The sequence below is a fragment of the Quercus robur genome, chromosome 7 (genome assembly GCF_932294415.1).
Source record: "Quercus robur chromosome 7, dhQueRobu3.1, whole genome shotgun sequence".
Lineage (NCBI taxonomy): Eukaryota > Viridiplantae > Streptophyta > Magnoliopsida > Fagales > Fagaceae > Quercus > Quercus robur.
The window spans coordinates 36,177,234-36,192,995 of record NC_065540.1 but is presented as its reverse complement, the minus strand read 5'-3'; positions in this window follow the sequence as shown (position 1 = coordinate 36,192,995).

The window sequence follows — 15,762 nt, the reverse complement described above, 5'->3', positions numbered from 1 at the left end:
TCTACCATTTTCGCTAAGTGTTAAACAAAACCCAAGTCTTGCGTGACTCCTCGGACCACAGGCTTCAGGGAAATTAACAACTCAACCATTTTCGCTAAGTGTTAAACAGAGCCCAAGTCCCGCCTGGCTCCTCGGACCACAGGCTTGGGGGAAATTAACAACTCAACCATTTTCGCTAAATGTTAAACAGAACCCAAGTCCTGCCCCTGACCCCTCAGATCACAGGCTTGAGGAAAATTAACAGCTCTACCATTTTCGCTAAATGTTAAACAAAACTCAAGTCCTGCCTGGCCCCTCGGACCACAGGCTTGGGAGAAATTAACAGTTCTACCATTTTCGCTAAGTGTTAAACAGAACCCAAGTCCTGCCTGACCCCTCGGACCACAGGCTTGGGGGAAATTAACAGCTCTACCATTTTCGCTAAGTGTTAAACAGAACCCAAGTCCTGCTTGGCCCCTCGGACCACAGGCTTGGGGGAAATTAACAGCTCTACCATTTTCGCTAAGTGTTAAACAGAACCCAAGTCCTGCCTGGCCCCTCGGACCACAAGCTTGGGGCAAATTAACCTCGAAGCAGTCTTATCTAATTATTGACTATCATTTTTTACACATTCATTCATGCTTGCCCACATTGTGTAAATCTCTAACAATGCTTGGTTCTCAATAGTTAGTGGCATAATAGATATTCATTCATGATGAAAGCAGAAAAGGAAGCAGTGCAACAAAATTTAAAGGAAAATGACATCATTCATTGAAATCCAAAAGCGTTCTTTTACAAACATTAACAGAACAAAATGTAAAGGGTAAGAAAAGCAGCTACAAATAAAGTCCTACATTATTTTCCTAAGTCTTAATCCTGAGTAGGCTCAGGTTGATCATCTCCTGCCTGAGGCCCCGGAACAACCTCCTTGGCTTGCGCGACAACATCCCTGATTGTGAGACTGTCCTCGGGCGATTTGTCCTTCGCGGCCGGCTGCGTTTCCTCAGCTTAAGGCCTTCATAGGGAGAGGCTCCTCAGGAGCAACCGAGTCCGGGATCTCACGAATATCTTCCGAAAAAAAAGACATTCTCAACTTTCCAGAGATCGGAGTCCGTTGGAACTGCTGCCCGATCCAAGGCTACACCCCAAGACATAGTAATGTAATCCCTGTATACGATGGCCACCTCCTCGGTCAGCCTAATCTCGGTATCCCTGACTCCACGATCATATGAGGTCGTCACTGCTACCTCGGCCGCCTCCTTGGCCACGCGAGCCGCCTCCTTGACCTTTGATAGCTCGGCCTTGAGATCTAAGACCGTCTGTTTCTCTGTCGTGAGTTTTGCCTCAGACTGATGGAGTTGTTGGCGCAGATCCTCAGCCTGCTTGGTAGTGTTTTTAAGTCCAGCCTCGACGCTAGCGCGACCCTTTTGCGCCTCCTTCACTTCGCTACTCAGGCGATCCTTTTCCTACCTAAGAGCGCTGGTAGCCTTCTCAGCAGCGAGGTGGGACTGAGCCTCACTGTTCAGGTCCTCGCGAGCCTTCTTGGCCAACTCCTCGGCAACAAAAATTTGTTGAGTGACCTGCGCAAAAAATAGAGGCCTAATTAAAAGAAAATAACGAATAAACAGATACGGAATAAGAAAACTGGATAAGTGAAGTCTTCACTTACCATAGCCATATCTCTCTTCAGCGACATGAAAAGGTCCGGTTTCCGAGTAGCCCGGAGACCCTCCATATCGCGAGGCAAAAGAAGGGGCTGTTGCAGGGCCTCCGCCAGGAAGGACGCCTGTCCTCGTTGGGACTCCCATAGAGTCGCATCCCAGGAAATCGGAGCACCATCCAACTTAAGCCGTGGCGACCAGGTCCGCTGTTCCCTCCGAATAGCCGCCTCGTCTCAACTGTCAACGGACCTGGTCCTTTTCTCCTTGGGCTCTTTGACCTTCTTCTGGTGCTTGGCCTTTTCAGGGCCAACCTCGTCCTCCTCCAATTCTTCCACAGGCCTCTTCCGCCTCAAATTGTGCATAGGCTGTAGTGCTACATCAGACGTGGGAGGAAGGGGAGGAGGAGCCTTGGAAGTAGCCTGTTCCTTTGGAGCATCCTTGGAAGATTGCCCCTTATTTCTGTTAGAAAGGAGGCCCCTGAGACCAGACCTTGGTTTCAGATCCATACCTTCTTCCACAATCTCTTGGCTGGTATCAACTAGTGCAATTACCAAACCAAGATTGGGGGCTGCCGAGGCACGGTCTAAGTCTGAATCGGAGTCCGAGAGCTCTACTGGCCTGGCCGACACCTCTCCCTCCTCGGCGAAGTGGAATTGGTCTATTTGATCTTCGAGGGACGAGTGCGAGGAACCAGCTTCTTCCCCTGGGACAACTGCTGCGGGAAGAGCACGTTGAGCAGGCAGTTGGACGGGAGGTAAGTCTCTTGAAGTAAGAAATCCTGGTACAGAGATGTCGATGCGTGCTAATCGCGGACTACCAGCTCTGATGGCTTGACCAACGTCCACTAGAGCGCGCGAAAGGGGCTCGTAGTCCAAGATTAGAGGAGCAGCCCGTAGTTGCCCGTCTGCGCTCACGAAGATTTTAGACCTCATGAGGAAATTGAGTGTCGGGACGTTAACCAAACTTAGCCGAGGAGTCGTTCGCTCCTTGTCTGCGAAGCCCAAAGGAAGGGTTACGTTAGTCCGAGGAGGCAAATGAGCAAAACCACAACTAAAAAAAAAAAAAAAAAAAAAAAAAAAAAAAAAAAAAAAAACCTCAAGGCTAAGGTCCCCTCCAAGGGATCTAATTCTACGGTGCCCCACCTGGTGTTACTGCCTTGACCGGGCAGTGAATACCGTCGTGCCATGGTCCGGAGACGATCAAAAGGTCGTCCTTCAAGCCTTTGTTGGACTTGGGAAGGCAAGATATCAACCTCACCTCGTCGGACCTGGATTTTAGGTAATATGACTCGCCGAGGCTATGGCATTCATATAGATGAACCACGTCATGCCATGAAAGGCCGAGGTTCATCTGATCGTTCAAGGCATCTATGCACCCCAGGATCCGGAACATGTTCGTGGCGCACTAATGGGGGGCCAACCTATGACCACGCAAATAATCCCTAGTTATCCTCCCCATAGGGATCGTCATTCCTCCTTCCACAAAGGCTATCATTGGAATGGCGACCTGCCCCGTCGTTCTCTTGATCAAGATTTCCTCCAAAGAGCAATACTCTAGACCTACTTCCGGCAGAATACGGTACTTAGCTCTGAAGCCTTCCATACCGGCCGGAAAGTCTACCATTTTCTCAAGCTTACCCATCCCCCTAATCCTAGGTGACGCGAAGACGATTTACTTAAGGAAGGACGCCGGGAAAGGCAACGGAAAGGAAATGAGCACTTACGGGTGAGGAACTCGCTGGGAATCTTCATGGGAATGTCTGCGGAGGTTTGAACGCTTTGAAAGAGAAGGTGCTGGAGTGCTCTGGGTGCTTGAGTGCTTTTCCAAAAAATGGGAGTAAGTTCCTTTAAAAATCTTATATACTCGGGAGAAGCTAAACGGACTTACTCCCACCCAGAGAAATGGAAAGAATATCAACCGTTGATCTGGCGCCCCACCGTTGGATTGAAAGGATATAAAGTCGCTAAGTGCAATAATTAGCGCCTCGTGGGTTACGAAACGCCTTTAGCAATAATGAGGCACGTGGGGAGCATACCTTCGCACGGGTGAAGCAGAAATCCACAATAACCCTATGAATGTCAAAATCCCGCCTTTTCTCCTCGGATAAGAGAGAAAGAGCCGGAATTTTGAGGGACTATTGTAAGGGTAAAATTCTCTAGTCAAACAATGGGCCTTAGGCCCCATACAGAGTCCAGCCACAATCGAGGAGAAAATGGGGCACCAAAATGACTTCCAGCCCAACCCTAATAAGTCTAAACTTATTTAAAAAGACGTCCGAGGAGGAATGTCTCCTCGGACGTACCAAATATAGGCCCAACGTGCACCCTATCCATAATGAGGAATCACTCCAAACGAATATTGGTAGTAAGGATGAGCCTCACAGAGCCGGGAGAAGGAAGAGAGTATAGGATGTCTAGGGGGAGACCACAACTGCCGCATTAAATGCAAGGAAGTTACTTTTCTGGCCGCATTAATGTGGAGAAGACAGGCGAACAGTGTTACCTTGGCCATTGCAACTCACAAAAAGGTAGGGTGGATGTCCGATGGGACAGGCACTCAAGTGAAGGTCTAGATGATCAACAAGTGTAAGGCTCTTATTACTTTAAGGAGGCTATATAAGAGAAGGGCATCCCCATGAAGAGGGGATCGGAAAAAAGGAGAAAGAAAGGAGAGAGAGAGAGAGAGAGAGAGAGAGAGAAAGACTATAGTCTTTAATCAGAAACCAAAGTGCACCCATACGCCTCCTCGGACCGAACATCTAGTGGACATAAAGGAGGTATTCTTACGTTCAAATCGCTGCATGGCCCAAAATTAACTAACATACACTTCGTTAAGGCCTAATTCTGTAACACACTCTCTATAAATTCATTGTCTAGGGCTCTTTGGGCTAGAGTCACTTACCTGTTGGGCCTGGGCCCCAAAAATTGCCCCTACACCACCAAACACCTAGCATTTTGAACTTAGAAGTAAAATGTGTTTTTTGCCATCTGAAAGTGCAAATATACAGGCACTTATAGAAAGTATAGATATTAAAATTTCAGCTCATTAAATATTTCAAATTAGATTCTAATCTTATTTTAACTTTGCTCGAAATGTCATTTCAATTAGATTTCACAAATTCAATTTTACTAAAAAGTTTCTTACTAATTTAAAATTGCTTTTAATCCATTTAAAAAAAAAGTAAATCCATTTACTTACTAACTTTTGAATAATGCTAGATATACAAATTATTTTACAAAATATTTTACAAACTGCTGATGTGGTGAATGATTGTTGGTAATAAAAAAATGATATTAATGATGGGCCTAGATGAAAATTAATAAGAGGTTGGCCACATCAACATTTTATAAAAATGTTGTAAAATAGTTTGTGTCTGTAACATTGCTCCTAACTTTTAATCGATATATTGTTTCTCAAAAAAAAAATTTTAATATAATTATAATTACAAATTCTTACAAGCACTTGATGGAAAAAGGGAAGCAAAATAAAGAGGGAAAGTAAGCACAAAGTTTTTTTAATATATATATATATATATATATATAATATTTTGTTATAATTGGTGACTCTAATTCACCACAATTAGTTATTCAAGTTCTCATTTTTGTAATATTCTCCTCTTTGAAGGATTTGGTTTCGTTTGAATTTGGTCCCAACTTCCAATCAAGAAAAGTTAAGGAGCCAATAATAAACAAAAATACAAAGAGCAAGCAAGGGGGGGGGGGGGGGGGGGGGGGGGGGAATTTTAACTATACAATAGGTGGAACTACAAAGCAAGGAAGAAAGAAAATTAGACATATTGGCAAGCATGATATCCGCACAGTATATCGAAATAAATGACATGCTAATGGGTTTATGGGGTCATGCAAATAGTTTAAAGGCGTAAATGCACTTTTGGTTCCTATATTTTGGACCGTTTCTCGATTTGATTCCTAAATTGATTTTGCTCTTAGGTGAGTCCCTTCTTTTTCATAGTCGTTTTTAAAATAGTCCCTGCCATCAACCCAGTTACAAAAAATGTTGAAGTGGCAAATGAAATGCATTGTTTGTTGACGTGGCTAATAAAATAATAATTAAAAAAATTATTTAACATTTTTTAAATGCTATGTCAGCATTTAAATTAATTAAAAAAAATAGCTAAGAAATTTTTTTTTTAAAAGTAAATTAAATTTAAGAAAAAAAAAAACCTTCAATCTAATTTAAACTAAAATCATTTCTTAAGAAAAAAAAAGTTCATAATCGTTTTAATTCTTTTTGTTTTTGTTTTTGGTTAACCAAGCGTCGTAGCTCACAAACTCATAAGCAGATCACGTCGTGAACGTTGGTGACCCTGCACCAGTGGCTCAGCCTGATAGTTCAGCGGAGGAAAGATTAAGTCGGTTCAGAACCTTGGGACGAAGAATCCGCCGCTGTTGTTGGCATCGGATAGCGTGAGAATCTTCACGAAGGACAAGATTTTATCCTCACCCGCAACGGCGACATCATTTTGGCTCCTAGAAGGCTCCGATGGATAGTTGATGAAGTTCTGTTAAGCATGAATAGGATGGAGGAGGAGCCTAGCGAAAACCTCATCGATAATCGGATCAGTGAGGAAATCAACAGCAAAGATTCGGCAAAGAATGAGAGGATGGAGAGAACTTTAGGGGAGAGAAAAGTTGGAGGAGGAGAGGATTGCTCCACGTGGCCTTGAGGGAAGTAGTAAACCCTAGAATAAATGATGGGGATTTGGACCTTGATGTTCTGGGTTTGTATGTGTTCTAAGTTTGTTTGTGTTCTAAGATTTTGCCCAAACTGTTTTGGGTTTATATATATAAATACCATAAAGGGGGAAAGGGAAGCACTGCTGAAGAGAAGAGACGAAAGCACAGTAATATTGTAAAGAAAATAAGGTACGTAACTTGAAAGTAAATAGCTTGAAAGTAAATAGCTTGAATGTACGAACAATAATAAGACGGTAGAACCAGCCAAGCAGTATATATCAAAATAATTCAAAGTAAATAAGAACAATAGTTCAAAATAAATGAAAGCAATTTAGAACCGTCCGGTATGGCGGTAATCCGTCCAAGGTGGCGGTAGCAACAAGTAAAGTAATGAACATAGAACTGAAAATACTTCTTATTGAAAGTAGGATAAACACTTACAGTAGTAGTAGTGAATACAAGATCTCAACAGTTACAGGTTAACAGTTACAAAGCTTGAACTAGTCCTAGTTACAAGGTTTGTAGGATTACAAGGCTTGTAGTGAACAAGGATGAACAAGGTTGAACAAGGTAGTAGTAGTAGTAGAAGCAAGGTGGGTTCTCTCTCTAAGAAGGCTAGTTCTAAGGGAAGAGAAATCAGAACTCAAACTTGACTTGAAAAGACCCCAAAACATAAGGGACAACCCCCCTTAAATAGGCAAAATTCGGAGTGAACAGTGTCATGAACAGTAACGGATGAACAGTGACAGTGAATAGTACAAGATGAATAGTGACAGGTGAATAGTGACTGAATAGTAAAATAGAATTTTTCTTCTCTTTTTGACCTAGGATTGTGGGGAATCTTCAAGATTGCATGAATCCAACGTAGAGCTTAGCAATAGACTTATAAGTTTAGGGACAAGTCCTCATTATTGGTGTCCTTTAGTGACAAAAGAAACCAATAGGAAAGAAACCAATAAAAAGGACTAGCATGCCTTTCAAATGTCTTCACGTGAACACTGGTCTTTGGGAACCTTTGAAAGCATCATATTGGTGGGAAACAAGCTTCCAACAGTAGCAAAATTTGAAGCATTGGCCATTGTGCAGGCCAGACAAATACAGGAATCAAAATCTTCTGCAAAATCCGGAGTATCTTGAAATAGTTCTAGATTTTCATATCCGTAATGGACAATGAAATATTTTGGCTTTTGTGCAAGCCAAATAAAGTAGTATCAGTCTTGTAACAGTAGTGACCTCATCAATCAGTAGAGGGAGCATCAGATGGATAACCATCAAAAGGATCAAGAGGACCTTGTGGAGAATCACAAACATGCTCATGGTAAATAGCATACTTATTACAGAATCCGCAATATAAAATTGGCTCAAACTTTGGAGTTTTCCCTAGAATGAGAAGACTTTTTAGATTAGGATGATCTTCTGTTTGTAGGTGAACAAGGGCATCAGCATAGGGTTTGGGACCAAAAACAGCAATTCTATCTGTGCTTCCTATGAAATGATAGTTTTTCCATAGATCATGAGCAACTTCACGAATTTGATTATTAAAATAATTTCTCCAACAATTTGCTAGATCAAAAGGATCTTTAAAAGATAATTGAGAATTTCCCTCAAACCATGACCCTTGGTGAGTGTGGCCATTAATGAGAATGAGGTGCTTTGAGGGTTTAACATTCATCTAGTTATTTCTTTCCCATTTTGGCAGAGTGCTCTAGCATCTAATAGTAACAAAAGATCTAGTGGAAGAGCTTTCAAACCCTTTAATAGCATTCTGAATGATCTGTGGAAGTTGACTGGCCTGTTTATGGCTTGTTAACTTTAAGAACCTAATAAAGCCATATTCAAACATTTGGGAAAGCCAGCTAGGATTAGGATCATCATCATCACTATCATCTGAATCTTCATCAATGAAATATGAACCATCATCAAAATCAATAAGGAGACCAAGAAATGGATGTTTCTTTTCATATACTCTGAGACTACTCCCAAAGTGATCTTCCCATTCAAGCTGAATAAAGACATTATCACCTTTGTCTAATTCACTGGGTTAGGAATAGTGACAGTAACAAGTTTCCTAAAATACTTGGACCATAGGTCAAAAGACCTAAACATAGCCTTGCTATCCAGAATACGAGATTGTAAATCTGAAGGCAAGTTGGCAACAGCACTTCTTAACATGGATTGGGTCTTAAGACTCAATCTAGCATAATCAGTGCCCATTATAGTCTCTTTATCCATTGAATGGATTCCCTCTTTGCCAAAGAGTTGAGTGGTGTAGGCTTTAAGACGGCTCACAAGAGCCTCATTTTTTGAAACAAGGTTATTTTCTGGAACAAAGTCAATAGTCGAAGCAAGGTCATTTTCTGGAATAAGGTTACCATAATGGCTCATATAAACCTCATTTTGAGTAGTAAGGTTAACGAGATGGATTTCAAGGGCTCTGAGGGTTTTTTGGAAAATATTACGATGATTTCTGGTAAAAGCAAACTGAAGGTTATCAAGAATGAACTTAATAGAATCTGGTAATTCTGAATAGGTTCCATTGTGGAATTGTAAACTTTGTGACAAAACTTCCTGTAAAGCAATTAGTATATCACCATTAGAGTATGTCACCTCTGCCGGGACATCTCTTTGAAAGGATGTTGATCCACTGGGTTTTACCCCAGAAGATGCGCCTTCATGCATTTTAAAAGGTTGTCCCACTGGGAACCCTTTGTTTTGAGAATAGTCCTGTGCAGGAGCTTTTCCCTTGTTTTCCTTTTCCATAATAATCCACTTACTAGTGGTATAAATATGAATACTATTATTATCCCACTTATTAATGGTATTTATCCACGCATCATTGTCCGATTCTTGCAAAGAATCATTGATAATGTTAGGATAATGGATAGTATTTATCATTTTGGTATTATGAAAATTACCTTTAAAATCATCAGTGAAACATTGGTAAGAATTCATCACTAGTTCTTGAACAAGTTCATTCATGGGAAAATCTTTCTTATAAGACAGATTATCAATATCAATTTCAAACTTTGAAGCAAATTTGAATTTTACTTTCTGTCCAAACAGATCAGTAGTAATTCCATCATGTTCAACAAGAAAGGGATACAAAGCATTAATAAATGGCAGACCAAGAATCACTTTATCAGTCATATTTTTGACAAGAACAGAAGGAATCTTGAAACAAATATTATCATGGCACACATGAGCATTATTCAATTCATACTTAATTTTCATTTGAGAACCATTAGCAGAAACCAATCTTTCAGTAGATTTCTCGAAATACTTTGAAGGAATTAATCCTTCTTGGATACAGTTCATATCTGTACCAGAATCAATCATAGCAATAACAGTGAAATGATAATCAGGAGAAACAACAATTTTAACTTTTGTAAACCATTTTGGAGGAAGTAATTTATTAACGAAAGCAAGTTGAGGATCAGTGAAAGTATCAGGAGTACCTTTATCAGAAAGAAGAGCCTGTTGACTAGATTCATCTCCATCATGTGCTCATTTTGTTATTTTGTTCATTACCGAATTTATTAAGATCTTTATCAATTTTTAACATTATCAATTCTTGTTTGAGATTATTGTTATCACTTTTCATGCTTTTAAATTCATGTTTTAATTCATTTATCTCTTGTTTAACAGTATGAATTTCATGTTGGAGATCATTAACAGTTAGTTCTTTAGATTTCTTTTTATTAAATCTTTCCAAAGTTTCTTCAAAGCTTATAGTGGATTTCGGTTTTTTACCAGTTTCATCTCTTATCAAGTTTTTCTTAAACCTATCCAAATATTCTTTCTGGAGTTCAGAGTTTTGAATTTGATTTATTAGTTGAATTATTACTTTTTCATCTTCTTCACTCTTGGTGAGAGCATTAATAACATTGCAACAAGAATCTCTACAACCAATTTTAATATTAGGAGAATCAGAAGAATCATCAGCAGATTGATAGCAAGAATCAGATGAAGAAGAAAAATCATCTTCCAAAGAATCAGACGAGTTGTTTGATTCAAGGATTCTAAATAATTCTTCTTGCACATTATCATCAATGTTTAACATGTTGAACTTGTTTTTCAATTTACCAGGTTTTTCTTTACAATCTTTACTAAAGTGTCCAGGTTTACCACAGTTAAAACATTTACCTTTACTTGATCTCTGTTTAACATGTTTTTTAGAAACATTTTTCTTCTTAGCATAGAAATCATTAGGTTTAACAAGGTTATTTATGTATTTATATTTTTTATGGCTTTTATCATGTTTTTTACCTTTTTGCCTAGAAGGAGCAATAGGAGGCAAACCATATTGTTCACAGAAATTTCTCATTTCATATTTAGCTTTTCTTTTATTTTTTAGTTGGTGTTTTAGCAATTTTTCATCATTACACATATTGATACCAAGTTTTTTAATAGTACTGAAAATATCACCATAGGTTAAATTATCATAATCAATAGAATCATTTTTACCTATTAATTCTTGTTTTACCTTATGAGCAAAGATAGGAGGCAGACCGTCAACAAACTTTTCTTTCCAATAAGGCTTATGGCAATCTTTCTGGAGCATCATTCTGGAAGTAAAAACATCTTGATACCATCTGTAATCAAACATAGTTGGACAACTCAAATTATTCAAATAATCAGATACACGAGATGAAATATTGGATGGAGTACCGCAACAAAATATTTGAGAATAGTATAGATCAAGGTATTAACACCATCAGGAATACTACGACCAATACTTTCATCAAAAATAGGCAAACCTTCATCATTCTTTTTAACAGCATGTTTAATAGACTCTCTAGATTCTTCAGTGATGTATGAGTCCCACCATCCACGAAGAGTTCTAGAAAAACCAGTAACAAGTAGATTAACAATTTCAGGTTGATCAAGATCATGATTATTTTGATAAGCAATACCAACCATAGACATGTGACTCATTTTATTAATGATTTCTTGTTTAGACAAACCATCAATATTCCATTCATAAAGCTTATCAGCAGAAACAGAAAACTGTGTTTGAAAAGATCTTTCTTCAAACTGCATATCAGGAGGAGTAGGTTTTGAATACCAGTTTTTAGTAAAAGACATGGGTTTGGAGTTCCCAACAAATCTTTTAATTTATGGGAAATCATCATCAAAGATTCTTTTTGCAGGAACAGAAGAAACAGAAGAAACAGTATCAGAATCTGTATTTTCTTCAGAAACAATTTCTTTTTTGGAAATAGTTCGAGCAGTTGGAGTACTTGTAGAAGTACCCTCAGTTTTAACTTTTAAATCAGAAAGTATTTTTTCAACAATTTCAAGAGTCTTGGATTGAGAAGTTTTGAACACAACTTTTTCTCTTTGACTGGGTAAATCAATCAAAGGTTTCTCAGTTTTAACAGGAACAGATTTTTCAGAAATAGATTTTTCAGGAATAGGTTTTTCAGCAATTTTTTCTTCAATACGGTCAAGCTATTGGCCAATAATATGCAAAGATTGATTAGTAAAATTGTTTTGTTCAATAAGACTAACAATGGGAGTTTGATCATCAGCAATTTTGAAAGGGGAGGCCTTCACTTCCTCTTTTGTCACTTCATCTTTCTTAGTAGTTATCAAAATTGAGTCAAGAGGAGGATGACTCGACCTAATAATGGTTTTATCAATCTTAACAAAATTTGATTTCTTTATCACATTTAAATGTTGTTTTGAAACCTCATCTTCTGAAACATAATGGTTTTCAAGAAAATCAAAAAACAAAATATGTTTTTTCAATTGATTCATCATTTCCAACCATTTTCTTTTAACACGGTCTTTTTCAGACTGAGCAAAATTATTTTGGAAATATTTTCTTTTGGTCATGTTTTTTGCAAGCATAAACTCATTGTACAGAGAATCCCAATCAATTTCAAAATCATCATTTAAAACAGTCAAAACTCTTAATTGATTTTGGTAAACAGGAAGATTTTCAATAGGAGAATCAAAGTCAGATGGAGTAACAGAAACAGAGTCTTCTTCATCATTAACAGCAACATTGTCATAGGGAGAGGAAGATTCAGGTTTAGTAGAATAGTAAACAGAGCTAACTTGAGATTTATCACTTGAAATACCTTTTAGCTTTAAATCAGAGGATTTTTCCAAATTCTTTTTCAAAAAATCATTGATATATATATATGTGAATTTGTATATTTTTCTGGATTTATGGGTTTGATTTCCTAGAGGTTTCAATTTTGATTGTGTTGGAATTTTTTTGTGCTGAGATTGATTTTGAGTGGGTTAGTCAATTGGGTTTGTCTTGATTTGGAGAAGAACAAGAAGAATGAAGTTCTGGGTTGGAGGATTCTAGGTTTGACATATTTCTTGGTTGGAAGTTTGATGATTTTTCTAGGTTGGTTTTCTCATGTGGGTTTGGGTTTGATGATTTTTTCATGCTCTGGAGATTTCGGTGGAGGATAGGGATTTTGTATGAAATTTTGCATTGTTCTGGGTTTGATTGTTCTTGGATTCGGGAAGAACATGAAGGACAAGTTCTTGTGTTCTTACCTAAAAAATAATGAAAGCAATAATAATAATAATAATATTAGATTTAAAAGTTTTTTTTTTAATTTAGTTTGAATTAAATTGAAATTGAAAAATATGAATTATTTTTATTTTTTTTAATTAAACTGACATGGCTTTTTTTAATTCAGAAAATGCTGACGTGGTATTTAAAAAATATTAAATAAAATATTTTATTATTATTTTATTAGCCACATCAGTGATTAACATGCCAACAATGCATTCCGTTTGCCACTTCATCATTTTCCGTAACTAGGTTGATGCCAGAGACCATTTTAAAAATGATTATGAAAAAGAAGGGACTCACCTAGGAGCAAAATCAATTTAAGGACCAAATCAAGAAACGGCCCAAAATGTAGGGACCAAAAGTGCATTTACGCCTAGTTTAAATTATCTACAATCACAAAATAATTAGTTTTTTTTTTTTTAATTAAATAACTACAACAATAGGAATAGGATAGAGGGAATTTGTAACTTCTTTTTTATTTTTTTAAGAGAAAGTTTCAACTTATGACTTCCACTTCTGATAATAGCTCTTTTTCATCAGACCAAGACACCAATTGGTTTTTGGTATAAGTGGGAATTGAAATTTAGATCTCTTATTCAACCATCAAGGAATTTGTAACTTATATATAAAGAAAATGCAATCAGTTTGTTCATATTAGTGACTACATTATGCAAGTATCACCATTACAAATAAGGATAATATATTTCATTTTTAATAATCAAATACTATAATTTAAAATTTATGGAATACATGAAAGATAAAAACCAGCTTCTTTTCAGTATTAATAAGATAAAAGAAAATAAAACAAGAGGCTGGTCTAGATCAGCCTTAGCATACAGTTGTCGAATTCCATCAGGTTGATCAACATGACAATCTCTTATTTACAAACACAATTCAGAATCATGGAAATTGGCTTTTGAAGTATTTGTAATTTTTCTCTTGAAAAAGTCAGATATTGCAATTAGATTTCCTTAATCTATAAATAATTAAAAGTTATATTTGTTATCTCATTGTATTTTAATATTCTTTTAACTTAACAATCAATTAGTATTGCAAAGTTTTTTTTTTTTTTTTTTTTTTTTTTTATAATTAATTAAAAACAAAAGCATCCAAACAATCTTTTGGGTGGAACTGAGCTCTGGCTTTTGATATGAGCCAATGAGTTGGTGCTTGGCTAAGAAAAAAGCAGCACTAAAACAAGTCAAGTATTCAACAGTGTTTAGTGCCAGCACAACGCCAAGCAGCACTAAAACATGAATCATTTACTGGGTGAGGATTGGAAACGTGGCTTCACCGCAAGACGTAATCTTACGTTGCCACATGTCATTACCTGAGGTTGCCATGTGGAAATAATTGAGTCAAATTGTATACTTTTTGGAGATAATAATTAATATACTTATGAACATTATTATGCTTAAAATTGTACAATTTCTTTATAAAATCAGGACATGCGTTTAATAATGTAAAATTGGCACATGCTATTAAATTGCATTTTTCAAAGAAATTATAGAGACGAAAATGGGGTACGGATATTGGTATGGATTTCTCAACCTTTAAAAATTACATTAACTTGATTTTAATTTTTTTTTATAGTTAAAATTAGGATTGTCCCTACTTGACCCGAACTCAACAGAACCATCCGACTCAAATAAATCTAAATCGAAGTCTAACCAATTTGATCGCTATGATAGTTGATGACAATTTTATGTGATGCAAACTTGACATTTTTAATTCGAATGTCAGTTTTTGTTTCTCTCCACCAGTTAAAGTCAAATCGACCGACCATCAAGGTTAGTATTCCCTTTCTTCTCAACTTCTCCCACTAACCTAGTTCTCTCTCTTTCTCTCTCATCCAGTCTAATGGTGATCTACATATTTGTCATTGTCCTTTGATAGAGATCTTAAGACATTCACTAGATTGCAATGCACTAGCCTTAAAAATCACAATTTCTTAGTTTCGATCAATCCAACTAGTGGTTTATGCTCACCAGGTTGGTCAATTACCCATATGTCAACAATAGCTCCAACTTTCTAAAATTAAATAGGGTTGATAAGGTTGTCAATTTTATATTTAACTCGATTCTAACTAGCTTATGAAAATTATGACTATGTGACCAAATTGACACAATCAAATTAATTTAATAAGGCACCAAATTAAAATTTGTTCAATTATTAAAGACCAAATTAGTAATTTACAATTTTATTGTTGTGTATGTAAACACTAAAAGTTAGGCTATAGTGGGTTTTAGTAAGTATAACTAATAAAGTCTCTAATGATTAAATAAAAGATTTAGAATTTAATCTCTGCATACACAAAAAAATTGATTAATATCTTAATTTGATGATAAAAAACTATAATTGGAAGCGAAAATCATAAATTGAAATAGTCTCTAAAGAAAAAAGTTAGGTTGTAAAGTACCTTCCCCACATGCCACATGTTAAGAATACTGATTTAGTGAGCGTTTGGGCAGGGCTGAAAGTTGCGTTTCAGCCCTGCGTTTTCATGCCTTTTTTTTTTTTTTTTGCTCTGCAGTGAACAGTAAAATCACTGTGCAGGGGACAAAAAACACTATTCATATACTGTTCACGTACTGTTTACGTACTGTTTATAGGTCCCACGACACTATTCACACATTTGAAAATTATTTTGCTACAGTGTTTTCAGTTTTCAGTTTTCAATTTTCAATTTCAATAACAATAAACTCAATTTAAACGGACTCATAATATTTAACTTGCATCCATATTGTAAGGAGGAGTCTTTGGTAATTTCATACTCGCCACGATAAATGACAGCCCCAAGAAAAGTCCCTTTTTTTTTTGGTTTCGTACACTACACACACATCCGTGGCTCCCCCAAATGGCAGAGAGCAACGCCAACACCAAC